Source organism: Cryptomeria japonica, chromosome 1 (genome assembly GCF_030272615.1).
Source record: "Cryptomeria japonica chromosome 1, Sugi_1.0, whole genome shotgun sequence".
In the NCBI taxonomy this organism is placed as follows: Eukaryota; Viridiplantae; Streptophyta; class Pinopsida; order Cupressales; family Cupressaceae; genus Cryptomeria; species Cryptomeria japonica.
The window spans coordinates 357994462-358006791 of NC_081405.1; the positions used below are offsets into that span (position 1 = coordinate 357994462).

Sequence of the window (12330 nt, forward strand, 5' to 3'; positions counted from 1 at the left end):
TGACTTAGTGTATTGTAAAGACTCATACATGTATAAGGTCTTATAGATCATTTTTGTATGGTAGTGGATAGGTGATTATTATTGATATATGTAAAGAGAACAAAAGGTTTTTAAGGTATCTAACTGAGCTTAAATCGGTACTGAACCAGGCATTAGAGATGCTATTTTGAGCAATAAATTGAATTGGATTTAATAATCCATATTGTAGTTAGTGAGAATCTTTTGAGCAGTGCGCTCCAGGAAGTTGGCCTTCCTGCATGTGCAGGCCCCTATTGTAAGTAGTATTTATTCATATTGGCTAGTGAGTAAATATTGTGGGTCACAAATCCCATCGAGTTTTTTCCCACACTGGGTTTCCTCATCAAAATATTTAGTGTTATGGTGTACATTTATGCTGTCTATATTATTTCTCTTTACTGCACTATTTCTTGTTTACCAATACATTGTTTTGGATTGCAAAGATATAAATAAGTTTAAAGATTTAACTAACCGGTTAGACACCGATTCACCCCCCCTCTCAATGTCTTTGGGACTGTCATTGAATCTAACAATTCCCTAGTAGAGTCGCCAATCTATTGGTTCCCAAAACCACAGATTGGAAAACCAAAGACTTGCCTAATCCTTAGTTGATCCAATCAGCCTGGCCAACAAATAAGGATGATCGAAAACCAAATCCCTTTGCACTTTAGGCTCCACTAAACCTAGGTGGGTGTACCTTACACTCTCAAGCACAAAAGAGGTTTGTTTTGAGTGAATTTAAACTGTGGGAACTACCAATTGCAGGGATAGAAAAAGGTTTTCTTGCAACTATGCTAACAAAAGTGCTTTTTATTGAATGCCTTTAAAACTGATAAAATAAGTGTGAATATAGTTTTGTTATGTAAAAGGTTTCTATTAGGACATTAAGCCATTATGAAAAAGAACAATACTTATAAAAATTAGAAGATTTGTCTCTTTGATAAGAACCTAATGTATACAAACTTATTCAACAAAGATTAATAATAGACCAGTGCCTTTATCAGACAGTTAATGAATAACTTTGTGGACAAGAATCACTATCAACTCAAGAGACAATTATAAGACCATCATCGTGAAGGTTTCATTATGTGTTGCATGAACAATAAAACCCAATTTTACATTCAATACAACATCATGTGATGGCACATCACAACAAATCTAAAAGATTTAACAAGAGGACATATGAATCCATCAAACACAAAGTTACACATAATGATCTGAAGATAAAAACATGAAATCTTGTATATTAACTTTTGGAATAAGAATGTACACAAAAACTGCACTTACAAATACTCCAATACATTCAGTTTGCACAAAATAAACTCCTCATTCCTAGTAGAACTTTCTAAAACATAACACTTGCAGCCCAGCCAACAACAGAATTATCTATGTTCTTCATGATACAAAAATGACTCACTACATATATGTGAGCCAAAGGATTCAAATGAAAGGACACACCCTTTCATCTTGCTAAACTAAACTTAACTAAAACCTAATACCTAACTGCTTAACTACTAGGCACAAAATATAATAAAAAATCAGTTTTGGCCATTTCACTTTCTTCCTCAAATCTTGGCTTATCCCGATGGATCCACCTTTTCTTTCTATTAGTCAGCTTTGCTTTATGTTAGATCGGGGTATGTTTCTCCGATGAAACCTCCTTCTGTTTATCCCTGAAATCGCTCCATCGAGCTTCAAAATGAATCACTTAATACTTTATTTGATGGTCTCATGGCATCTAACTTTCCTTTTGATCGGCGTAACTTTCCCCGATTGCTTCATCGGGTGTCAACATAACATATTTTCCTTGCTTCCGATGGTTATAGTTTCCCCAATTTTCTACCCTCTGTGGCATTCTGCCCATCAGGCCTCGACACAACTTTGAAAATGCTACCCAATAAAGTATGTTATCCTGATGAGTTTTTTATTTCAATCCACACCTTACTCTCCTTATCAGTTTACTTTGGTCTATTAGTGTAGGTTTTCCCAAGGTGATCTCTTCATGTTTGACTCCCTCATTGAGTATCGGGATGACTCAGAATACAGCTCCCCGATGATGTATGTTATCTCGATGAGTCTTGCTCCCCTTTTTTGTTTGGTACCACTCTATTAGAGGGTCAGTGCAAGAAGCCAAGTCCACTTTTTGGCCCAAAAGTGGAAGTGTTTTCCCTAATTTTCAGATTTTGCCACATTTGAGCTGAAAATTTGAAGCACTTAGAGATTGAATCTTTAAAAAAATTCAGTAATACAAAATATATCCCTTTGAGTCTACTTTCCAAATATGTAATTTATTTTAATACCCACATAATATAAATTGAATTTCAAAATGGATTTCTAAAAACAACTTGTTAGAAATGCCTTTTAGGACCATATCCTGCACGTGTACGACCCACACTTTTTGACACAAATAAAAGTTTTTTGTCAAACCGCCTTGGGAAATGATTTATAACACACTCAAGATTGATGAGCATATTATTTTGTATTTGTTTTTTGAATTTTTTATTTTTTATTGGCCCGATTTATAACACACTCAACATACTCTGTCCTCCTTGGGCGATCTCATCGGGATGACTTATGCCGATAAGCAGAATTTTGCATTTTTTACAAAAGGAGCCCTTCTCCATGAATGTAACTTTTAATAATCATACTGAAAGGTTTCTCCCACACCATTGACATCTCTGAACATTCTCACAACCCTGCTCTATGCTGATCTTCCAAAAAGTGCTCTTGCAATGAAACTAATTATGAAGATGAGGATTACAAGAATGCCATCACACTCAACACTTCCCTTGAATATGCCCAAGTGATGCCTTTTCATGAAGACACTGCAACATATCTCCTACACATGCAATCCAACAATAAATGCTCTTATTATGAAACTATATGCAAAAAGCATCCATACATAACACATAAATATTTTGTAAAAATATGTGCTAACAATGCTGAAAAGTCAAAAACTTGATGGAGAAAAAATTGGACTTGGATTTGAACATGGAGAAAGTTCTAGGATTGCAAACAATCATGATCACAAAAAACCGGTAAGGCAACCTAATGCTTATAAATTTAATGGAAAATGTTTTAATTGCAAAAAATTTGGTCATAGAGCAAATTAGTGCAGATTTAGGAATAATCAGAATACAAACTTACCCACCAGTCAATGTTCCAAATGCAATAAAAATGGTCATAACTCAAACAATTGTAGGATGAATGTGAAATGCTATGTTTGTGGTAGATTTGGACATTTATCTAATCAATGCAAAACTCAAACCGGTCAAGGTTATGGAATGGCTATTCAGAGAAACATTGTAACTTGTTATGCATGTAACAAGATTGAGCTTATTGCAAAATTTTGTAGAAGCAAGACTATAACAGAGAACAATAAAGGATCCAATAATAAAGGCAAAGAGAAGGTGACTGAAATCAAGCAAGAATTTTCAAAACAATTAATTAGGAAGAGAGATCAGAGAGAAGATGAATCTGTCGCTGCACCGACAGAATAGGGTAATCCTACACTGGTAGGAGATTCTTCATCTAACTAAGGAATAATCCTTAGGGGTAAGGCAACAAATTGAAAATCATGCATTTACCATTTTTTGATGGTAAGAAGTTATATTTCTTCTTTACTGACAGATATGTGGAGTCTTCACTTCACCGACGAAGCATTTATTGTGGTTGTAAGTCAATTTTTAGTTATAAAGGCATTGTAACCTTTCATTTCAATTCACCAAGCATCCAAGCATTCAAAGAGAGAAAAATTGAGCAAAGGCATTCTAAAGGTGAAGCAACAAAGATCTTTTCAGAGCATTCAAATATTTCATAGTTAAAAGATATATATCTTTTGCAATGGCATCTTCATCTTATGTTCCTGAATTCATAGCAAACCCTATTATTATGGAAAACTTTAAATGACCTAGACCCATTTTCAAGATCATTCCTAAGATAGAAAAACAAGATGATTCTATTGGTGTATTCTCTAAAATCCCAAAGGGAGTCACATTTACTGAAGACCCTAGGGAATACATACATTGTTACATAGAAAGTTTAGGGTCTGAAGATTTGATGAACATGTACATGAATGTAATCACTGACAAGAATGGGGTAGTGAAACCGGAACATAAGGTAGTTGAGGATTTAGGTTTCATAGACATCCTTCATATGCCAGAATTCTCAGATGAAGCCATCTGCTATGTCCTTAGCAGGGTTCACAGAGAATTTATGTGGTTGGACTCAATATTTAAGATTACCAAGGAAGCTATCGGGGCTGTTATTGGTTTACCCTCCACTGGTTCTAGACTTGATAAGAAGAAGAAAATCCCTAACAAGGAAGCTATGAGCTTAACCAGAGCTACATTTGACAATCGGTCACTCAGGGCTAATGACATAAAGGATAAAAATGTTAAATTTGCTAGCATGGTCATTGGATATAAAGCTGGTCACACAAATAAATTGAATTTTGTATCTAGTTCATGCATTCACAATGCACATGAGATGATATTGAATAATACAAAGATTGATACTTGTGAATGGTTAAAGGATGAATTGTTAGAGAATTTGCATAAGATCAAAGGTGATAAGAAAGGAACCTTCAAATTTGAAAGTCTATTAGTGTGTTTAATTCTTTACTTTTCAAAAGAGATCCCCAACATGGGTCACAAGGATTTTGCCTATGATATTTATGTTGGAAAACAGATAAAGGAGGCAATCACTGGTATGAGAGATAACAATGATGAGTTGGTTAAAGACTACTTTAACAATTTCCAAACTAAGATGAAATAGAGAGAAAGGATTCCACAGAGCATTGAAGATAAATATGACAAACAAATATGCTTTGTAGTGAAGAGACATGAAATCTAGATGTAAGTAGTTAGACCCAGAACTGTATGGATTACTGAAATGGGATATGAGGTGGACTCTCACATCTTAGACTCATATGCAAAAATACTCCTAGATACTCCACTAGAACCAACAGAGAAAATATTTGGTAATACTTAAACCATTGAAAGTGATGTCGCTATGATGAAGCAGAGAAAAAAAAAGAGACAAATTCATGAAAGATGCTTCTAAATTGGTAAAAGATGTTATAGAAGGTTTGATGAATCTTAGTGCTATTGCTGCTAGTGTGACAGAAAGTCAATCAAAGAAGATATCAGTAGCTCACATTTCTCCTATGGCTACTTCTTCTGATTCTAATGATGACGGAGCTGAATTCAAGAGAGTGGATAGGAAGAAAATAAAACCCTCACCGACACTTGCTCCATCTCCCAAGACGACAAGAACTCAAAGAAAGAAACAATAGGATATAAGAGAGCCTAGTGGTCCGAAGAAGAAGGTAACTCCAAAGAAGAAATTAGAACCTAAGGCACCGAATATTCTTACACTGGAAGAGTTGATCAATGAAATCACACAAGAAGGTAACCTTAGCAATGTGAATAAACTATCATTTTTTCAAGGATTTGGATAAAGACACTATAGAAGAAAACATTATTTTGTACCTTGACATATACAATAAAGTTCTTATTGAGGTTGTAGATGATCTACCTAATGATTTATACTTAAGGCTAGAGGCAAAAAGAATGTCGGTCATGGAATTAGATAAGAAATTGAAAGTAGAGGCTCTACTTGCTGTGCATCCTGTTAACTCCAAAAAGGAAATTGATGACTTAATATCATAAGAAAATAGAACAGTTTTTGTGAGTAGTCACCAACAGGTTAGCCTTATGGCAGGCAGAGTGAAAGAAATAGTAGATGAAACAACAGACAAATGGGATATGTTTTTTGTGGAAAAAGAGAAGAAAGAAGAAAAGGATAGATAGAAAATGGATGTGTCTTTTGCAAAGGTATATCAGAAGGATAAAGGTAAAGGTAAAATTGGTAGTATACCTGATATAATGGTCAAAGATAACCTTCCTCCACTGGCACAGGACACCCCACCAATAACTGCAGAGACATCAGTACAAACTGAAAGTCAACTAGAAGAGAAGGCAAAATAAATGACACAAGATGATACTAATCTAGATTCAAACATTCATTTTACTATGAATGTGGACACTCAGGATTTCAACATTGTCATGGATAAGGAAACCTTAGAGGTAAAGCAAACTGAAGCTACAAATATTGAGATCTCTAAGTCACCGGTCAATACTATTGACTCTCAGAACATTGAGATACCAGCAGAAGTTAAGGAAATAGATACCATCCTAGATACTACTCAACTTAACATTGAGAAACTGGTAGAAGCAAAAATAAAAGCACAAAATGAAGCTGGAAATGGCCAAGAACAAAGTATAGCTGAACCAGTAGTCAACAAGGCAGAAAGAAAGGATGATGGTCAAGTTGAAAACAAAATTGAAACACAAAGTGAGGAAAAGGAGGAAACAATTAATAAAGAAAAGGTCAATAATGGAAACAAGATAGCAATAGAGGTTAATGTGTAGACATCCAGAGGTGAGAAGAAACCAACTGTAGAACCTCACACTCCACCTAGCACTTCCACTATGGATTAGAGACCTACAAATGTAACAGATGTAATTTTATATTCCATAAAGAGGATCACAGATTGCAACACCTTAGCATTTAAGGCCATTGATGATACATTACCTATTTTGAAAATGATTGCACTGGAATGTAAGATAGATCATATTGATGGATCTTTAGGTAAATTGGACACATTGTCCAAATTCATTGCTTCAAATATTCTAACTATAGATAAAATCAATGAGGAGACTGTTAAACAAAGGATGAGCAAGGAGAAACATGAATTCTTTGATAAAACTATTAAAGATTGTACTGAGCATATTGATTCTTTGTTATCGGTACTTAATTCCACTATTTTGGAATATAAAGAATTGTATAAGGAAGCATGCAAGCCTCAAAACCTAACAAAAGACATTAAGGAAGAGATACAGAAAACACAAAAAAAGATTGATGATATAGCAGACAAAATGATAGGTTCTTTGGAACTTACTTTACTTTCTGATCAATAAATGGTAGTTTTTGAAGAAAAGATTGATAAATTAGAAAAGGAAAAAGCAAGGATAAGAATGAAGGCCCGGGAGCTAAAAAATAAATTTGGTCCTAGATTGGACAACCTTATAACACAATAGATTAAGCTGTCTAATGCAAAAATTCAAGGAAAAAGATCACCAGAGCAACATATGCATTATCTGACCGGTATGATCCAACAGACTGAAACCATTATTTCTGACAACACTAAATTTATGCAGAGTCTTAATCTGATTTTGGCTGGATATCTTTTAGATTGTACAGAATGAGTTACAGACTATGAGGTAGAATTTTTAAATTCTTTGACTTTTTTGACATCCTTTGTCATTGATGTCAAAGGGGGAGTAGTAGCGTGGAGAAAAATTTACAGAAGAGATCATTTTCTTAGGGGGAGCACTCCTATTTTTCGATCAATTTTGGATTTCATTTTTGGATATCTGTTTTTGGATTTTTCTCATGAGTGTTGCCATCAATGCCAAAGGGGGAGATTATTGGTATTATATACTCAGATGAGAATAGTTGATGTTTTCATTGATGGAAACCAACTGGTAACACAGTTCACAGGTTACACCATCAATAGACAACATCTATCGACACCGATAGACACAACAAGATCATTCTCACTGGCACCCAGTCTACACCGATAGAAGATCTGACCGACACTCTGAGTCGACATGGAAATTATATTGTTTTGTATTGTAATTATTTGTATAGCTAAAATGATGTATTGTACAGACTCATATATGTATGAGATCTTATAGGTTATTTTGTAAGTGTGAAAAGAATGTATGGTATGTAAGTGAAGTAAGGATATGTAATTAGGTAATGAATATGAGAGCGAATATCTATCTATGCATTTTGATGTAATAATTTTATGAACGAATAAGAGAAGAGAAGAGCGAACAAAGGTTTATGGAAGAGGTATTTGATAGAGCTTAAACTAGTACTAAATCCAGCATTGCAGATGCTATTTTGAGCATTACATTGTCATTGGATTTAATCATTCAATTTTGTAGTCAATGTGACTCCTTTTTGTGATTAAGCAGTGAGCTCTAGGTTGTTGACCTTCCTGCATGTGCTGGCCCCTATTGTGTAGGTAATATTTATTCATATTGAATAGTGAGTAAATATTGTGGGTCACAAATCCCACCGAGGTTTTTCTCCTACCGGATTTCCTCACCAAAAATATTTTTGTTATGGTGTGCATTGATGGTTATACTGTTATTTCTCTTTATTTCTTTATTGCTTGTTTATAGATATATTAATTTGGGTTATAAAGTTGCAAACAAGCTTAAATCTTTTGTTTACCAGTTAGACACTGATTCACCCCCCCTCTTAGTGTCTTTGGGACTATTCAAGTATCTAACAATATGCCAACAAACTTTTAAGGTTCATTGTCTCTCATCATGAAATTGAAGTCAGTACAAATAATATTGATGCAATTGTTAACATGCCTCCACCTAAGAGCATCTCACAACTTCATAGTTTGCAATCAAAGATTCGAGCAATTCATAGATTTGCAACTAAATTGGTTAGTCATACCCTTCCATTCACTTTGATTGTTAAAAAAATATGTGCTTTTTATGGGATGATTAATGTCAAGAAGCTTTTGATTCTATCAAGATTTATTTGGCTAATCCTCCTATCTTAATGCCTATAGTGCAAGATTAAGCCTTTTTTCTTTATATATCATCATCTTCCAATGCTTTGGTAGCCTTATTGGCTCAATATGATGATGATGGTAAGAAAAGAGAAGACTATCACATTACCCATATTCTTGCTGATTATGAAACTCATTACTTTGCTATGGAAAGGTAGTGTGTTGTTCTCATCAAGTTGCAACATAGAAGCTAAGGCATTCTCTTCTCCATGCAGAGACTCATATGATTCTAAAAAATGATCTTCGTAAACATTTCTTTTCTAAAGTTGATCTCTCTAGGAGATTAGCGAAATGGGTGATGTTGCTTTTTGAGTTTGATCTCAAGTTTGTAACTCAGAAATTAATTTAAAGGTCAAGATATTGTTGATCAAATAGAATAAGCTCCCTCACCTACGTTAGATTTGTTCCTAGATGAAAATATATTTACTATATATTGTGAACCTGTATGGGAAATTTATTTCAATGGATTGAGATGTCAAATTGGTAAGCAGGTGTGGTATTGATCTCACCTAAGGGAAAGACAAATCCTCTATCCTTTCAAGTTGCATTCCATTATACAATTAATATTGCTGAGTATGAAACCATTATTGCCTATTTATATGCTGTGATTGTATATGAAATTACACATATTCCTATTCATAGTGATTTGAACTAATTGTAAATCAGATCATGAGAACATTCAAGCTAAACAATCTAAGCTATCTCAATATCAAGATTTGTCTTTGACTTTGCTTAATTTTCTTTCTTCTTATACTATTGCTAGGAGAGAGAAATGCCATGTGGATGCAATGAAAAGTGCAACTTCATTTGTACGCATTGACTACAATATAGACGAGTATCACTTTGTAATACAGGCTCTCTGCTCTCCTACTATCTCTGATAAACTTGAATTCAGTAGTCTTATGTGTGGGCACATAGACTTAAGGGAGTGGTAATCTCATATCTATAACTATCTAAAGTCTAGCAGTTTTCTCGATGACACTAGTAAGAAAACTCATGTATGGATCTAAAAACTTTCGGCCCATTATATCATTCTTTCTAATGTTCTTTATCACAGATCTTACAATGGTCTTTTTCTTTGATGCCTTACTAAGGCAGATATACCTGTTGCAATTCAAGAAGCTCATTTTGGCTTTGGGGGTCAAAACTTTGGTGGTTAAATATTAGTACACAAATCGATACACATGGGATATTTTTGGCAAACAATGGAACACAATTTTTTTCCCTTTGTTAAGAAATGTCCTCAATGTTAGCAACATAGCAATCTTATTTGAGCTCCTGCATAGGAACTTTGCACTCAAGCTTCTCGACATTTTCAAATTTGGGGACTTGATATAATTAGAAAGATATACCCCCCTTCTTCTACAGGACATGCCTTCATCATAACAAGTACCAATTACTTTATGAAGTGGGTTGAAGCTATTCTGCTACGATCCACTACCACTAAAGCAATCTATGACTTTCTTCTAAACAATATAATTTTTCATTTTGGATTTTCTTCTACCTTTGTGTCCGACAATGGTATATCATGTAAGAACAAGGAAGTAAAACAATTTATCAATGAATTTCATATTTAATATCGATTTTCTACACCTTATTATCCTCAACCTAATGGTCAAGCTAAAGCTTCAAATAAATCCATTGAACAAATCTTGTGCAAGATGGTCAATAAACATGATAAAGATTGGCACACTCAATTGACCTATGCATAATGGGCCTATCACATGAGTGTTCATATGGATACTAGTACCACTTCATACGATTGTTGGGAATTAATGTTCACATAGGTGTTCGCAATATGGCATCATAGAATGCATAAAATAATAATTAGTTTTGTTTAATAAGTTATTATAATAATGGTGTATATTGAGTTGTTAAAAAAAACTCAATATTTATAAGAGGATTGTTATAGAGTAGTTTCCTATACAGAAAGAAACACAAATCCTATATATGTATGTAATTTATATTAAATGGATAGAGAAAATCAGAGAAAGAAGCACAATATTACTTGTGTATAATATTTGTATGCTTCTATTATTCTGCCCAAATTTCTTATATGGTATCAAAGAAGGATTGGGTTTAGCTCCTTCATAGGAGGGCTCAAGATAATGAAATCCTGTGAATTGTAGTTCTTTGCAGTTTAGGAGAGTATTTTGTTGTTTTCAATTTTTTTGTTTTTGTTTTTGTTTTAGTTGAGAGTAGAGTGTTCGATGCAAGAAAGAATCCAATATCTAACTCCCATGAGCCTAAAACAAGGAAGTGATATGCGATGATCATAGGATAAATCTAATGGGATCATACAAGGGTGACTTCAATCTGCAGTTGGAGAGAATAAATGTGTATTATAATGAGGCGAGAGGGGTTGATATGTGCCTAGAGCGGTGCTCATGGATCTCGAACTTGGCACCATATACAATGTTTGATTTGGCCCCTATGGTCAAAATTTTAGGCCTAATAAATTTGTCTTTGGGTAGATTGGAGCTGGAAATAACTGGTCCAAGGGCCACTAGATTAAGGGTGGAGAGCTCACCAACTCTATTCTCGATGTCATCCGCAAGGAGGCCAAAAATTGTGATTGTCTTCAAAGATTTTAATGGCTCCAATCCACATTTTTCTAAGAGTGCTTCCAAAAGAATTTTGTAGAGGGCTTCTTATTCTACAAAGAGGAAACCTCATGCCCTTGTCATTGTAGTGGCATCTACCTCAGAGATTGTTGAGAAGCTACCAACCAAGTCAGAACCATTAATCACAAGGGAGAAGGGCTCAGTGTTGTATGAGGATATGGTTTTGAGAAGATCATTCTAAGTCACATGGGATCAAATGTATTATAGAGGAAAGATGTTTGGGTTTCTATATCCTTGGAATGGGTAGGAGGTAGTCTCCACCAGATTTATAAAGGCTCTTGAATCCCATGACTTTGTTTGCAGTACTTATAGAGATCATGTGCATGCAGTAATGATTGAGATTTTTGGCAAGACTACTGGTTATTGTAGAGGGTAAGGAGGTTCTATGTATATGTTCTCTAAAGAACATGGTGTATTGGGTGGTTTTGCATTTATTGATGAAGGAACTCCTATTGCCACTAGGAGATTATTTTATGTAAAAGTACAAAAGAGAAGTTATGAAGGATGATAAATTTGATAGTGTAGCTATTGCATTTTATTTTGGAGATGGTACCAGTAACAATGGCCAGTTCAATGATTGAATATGGTTGCCTTTTGGAAGTTTCCTATTATTTTTGTGGTGGAGAATAATTTATGGGCTATTGGAATGTCTCATCTTAAAGCTACTTTTGAACCAGAAATATAGAAGAAAGGATGAACACATATGGGATGCCAAAAACATGATGTGTACAATCAACCCAAGACATGGGCATTATCTAACAGCCTCTGCCATGTTTCTAAGTTATATAGTTGCATATTATTATTGTCTTGTAAATGTTGCTAAAGTCAAGTTGTATCATATGTTTAGAATAGGGTCTATTTTTATGAGTCATTAATTGTTATGTTTTCCAAAATATATGTATCAAAATTCAAAAGTCTATTTGGAGTGTACGATTGGTGGTATCCGACACTCCTTGTGAGAAGTTGACATCAAGGGGGGAGATATATTATTTCCTCACAATTGATGAAATGATCCTCAAGAGATAA

The 12330-nt window shown here is 34.4% G+C and overlaps 1 pseudogene; it reads left to right on the forward strand.

The window, feature by feature from the left end:
* Window positions 1–11500: 11500 nt before the first annotated feature.
* LOC131069079 (pyruvate dehydrogenase E1 component subunit alpha-3, chloroplastic-like) lies at window positions 11501–12001 on the forward strand (annotated as a pseudogene).
* The last annotated feature ends 329 nt before the right edge of the window (window positions 12002–12330 follow it).